Source organism: Anopheles cruzii, chromosome X (assembly GCF_943734635.1).
Source record: "Anopheles cruzii chromosome X, idAnoCruzAS_RS32_06, whole genome shotgun sequence".
Taxonomy (NCBI): domain Eukaryota; kingdom Metazoa; phylum Arthropoda; class Insecta; order Diptera; family Culicidae; genus Anopheles; species Anopheles cruzii.
Genome location: NC_069143.1, coordinates 928,090 through 931,283, shown reverse-complemented (window position 1 = coordinate 931,283; position 3,194 = coordinate 928,090).

Below are 3,194 nucleotides of genomic sequence, written 5' to 3'. Positions count from 1 at the left end.
TATGTTGGAGTCCTTCGCGAAGACCAGTCCCCTAGGTTCCAGGTCTCGTATCTCAGCGGCCGCGGCCACCTAATGACAGGGGGTGCACTAATAAAGTACACACTTTAATGCTCACTGCTCCTAATGGTCATGAGGATAATACGATAATGCAATTCAATCCGGTCCGGCGGCCGGCAGAGTGACTATTACTTAGGTCGCTTCTCCCCCTCCGGTGTACTGTTGCTGCTGCCACCGCCACCGTACGCACCGACGAGGTTTAATCGGATTGCGCCCGCGCGCGCGCGATGTCGCCTTACAAATGCAAAAAACCCGCCAAAGTCGTATAATCTATATACGAGGGGCGTTCAAAAAGTAATGATAATTTTGCATTTACGCGGGCTACATAAGTCCGATTTTCGATTTTTTGTGGCGATAAGTTACTACACATATCAGTGATTTATGGTGAACAGTTCGGCCATTTTGAGTAATCGGTCAATTTTTGACAACTGTTTAGCTTGGACAAGATTTTACTCATCTTCGATGCCGTCTTTATCGCCTAAGTCGTATCGTGGCGTCGTCCTTTCATGCCTCGTTTTGGTTTCCGGAACATGAAAAAGTCACAGGAGGCTAGATCTACAGAATACGGTGGCTTTGGTATCATTAAAGTTTTTTTTTTGGCCAAAAATTCGCGCAGAAACCACGACGTGTGAGCAAGGGCGCGACAGCCAATTTTGGGTTTCCCACAAATCCGGACATTTGTGACGGTTTGCTTCGGGCGAATTTCGCATAACTTGCAGGAAATATTTTTTATTGACCGTTCTATTATTTGGCAACAACTCATGATGCAACACGACCCTGCAATCGAAGAAAACTGCAAGCAAAACTGTTCACAATCGATCAAAGTAGGCTTTTCGACGGTCACATCTTCTCGGCCCACTGAGAAAAATTTGAAACACCGATAAGCAATGCTTTTGGTCTTAAAAGCTTCACCATAAGCCACAGTCAACAAATCGATTGCGTCCAATCGAATATTTTCGTTTTTCACACAAAATTTTATAAAGATTCTTTGCCATCCATTTTTTGGAAGAGACAAAAATCGAAGATGAGTAAAATCTTGTCCAAGCTAAACAGCTGTCAAAAATTGACCGATTACTCAAAATGGCCGAACTGTTCACCATAAATCACTGATATGTGTAGTAACTTACCGCCACAAAAAAATCGAAAATCGGACTTATGTAGCCCGCGTAAATGCAAAATTATCATTACTTTTTGAACGCCCCTCGTATATAAAAGAGTACCGCGTTATTGGCTGTTTACTTATAACTCAAGAACGGCTGAACCGATTTGGCTGAAAATTGGTGTGGAGGTAGCTTAGATCCAAGGGCTAGGATACTTTTTATAATCCGATCGCGTCACAATGAAGCCACAATACGCACAATGTGTTTTTTTTTAAATACTGCAACAGGACAGACAGAGCGAGCAACAGAAAACAATTGTTGGCTTTTCTTTCTCACTAATGCAGCGTTCCCCCACCCCCTCACCCCCTACAGTTAAGAATGCCAGCGCCAAATCGTGAACTGAATGACGCATATAATCGAGATGTTCGGTGCATGTTGCGAGAAGTTTTGGAGACGCAATGATTTTAGTGTCCTGAAATTTCCGCCAAATACTGCCAGTAATACCAAGATCAGCTGACGAAATGAAGTTCTTCTCTTCTTATTGGACAATAACCGCTGAGCGGTCTTACCCTTTACCAAGCAGCGACAATGTTAATCTCTGATGCTCTTTGTAAACGTTTTTACGGGCCGGGTTGTTGGTTCCGCGCCAACCCCCCTGGAACGCCGGAATCGGGAATCGAACCCATGGCCAGCTGCGATACAGGGACGAGCGTTACCGACTGCTCCTATCACCGGGGGCCCATTGCCTCTGGGGCGAAACAGAGTTCGCCGGGCCTGCTAGTATACTTACAAATTGTTTACAATAAAACCCGAGTGGTGCGACGCGGGCCTATTAGCATACGCAATAACGGGAGGGCAACCTCTCACAGTGGCGTTCCCCGGTTGCGTTGCTCTAAGGAGTCTCCGCCACCGTTCAAATATTAATTACCACCGGTCGCGCTGCAGAACCATTTACCGCGATCGCGTCTTCTCCGACGGGGTTTAAGTATGTTGGCCAATTTTGCTGTTAATTTTCCGAAATGACTAACGGGGTGGCGCCGCGTCTACAGCCGCGCTTCCGCTGTTGCCTGTCAACCAGTTTGCTGCTGCTGCACACCCTTCCGGGTTGCGTTTTTTTCCCCCCCTCTTAGTTGGATCGAACAAGTTGCCGCGATCGCGGTTTGGAAGATTCTCGCGGCGGATTGGTGCATTTTAAAGGTTGCCTAAGTGCTCTCGCTGCTCGCGTCGCCCGCCAACTGAAACTGAACCTTATTTTGGGTGCTAACGAATACACTCTAATTGTGTCATTTTACTGATTGTTTATTTATTATTTTTAGTGTTCCTTCATTGTTTATGCTTTCGACACTCACGGTTGACACTGTTTACCACCCAGACCTGCAGGCGGACAGCGAACGGCCGGAAATACGAAAGGTCCGAAAAGATGCAATGGTGCCCAAAAACAGGGCCCAGTACCTACCGCCCCCCCCGCACTTCGCATGCTCTTTCTCTCGCTCACTCTTTGGCGTCCGTGTGTGTTGTTTACGATTACACTAAGCAGCTTCATGAGAAGGCTGCGCACGTAACACGGGCAGAGAATGGCGCCACCCACCACCATCTGACCGTCCAACAACCACCATCATCCCCCCCCAACTACCCCGCGGTGTACGGCAAATATTCGGGCTTCATTCGGGCTCTGATATTTATTTTACTGTTCAATTGCATCATCCGCCGCCACTCGGAACAATATGCTGGCTGTGTTGCTTTACGCGCTTCGATGTGGGTAACTATCGCGCCTTTGTCGTTGTTTGGGAGTTTCCTCGCTGGGAGAGTTCCACCCGTCTTTAGTGGAGCGCGTGACTGCGTAACGTGAAGCAGTTGGAAAACGGCGCTAATCTTCTCGAGGTCGGATTTGCACTCTGTTTCGACTTGTAACCGCTGCCGACAGACGGAAACGGGGAGGCAATTCCTGTCGCGGTGTGTCCTCTGTCAACGCGATTTACAACTAATTGTAAACAATAAGTCCCGAATGTTTGATTTCTCGTTCGTCGTCGTCGTCGT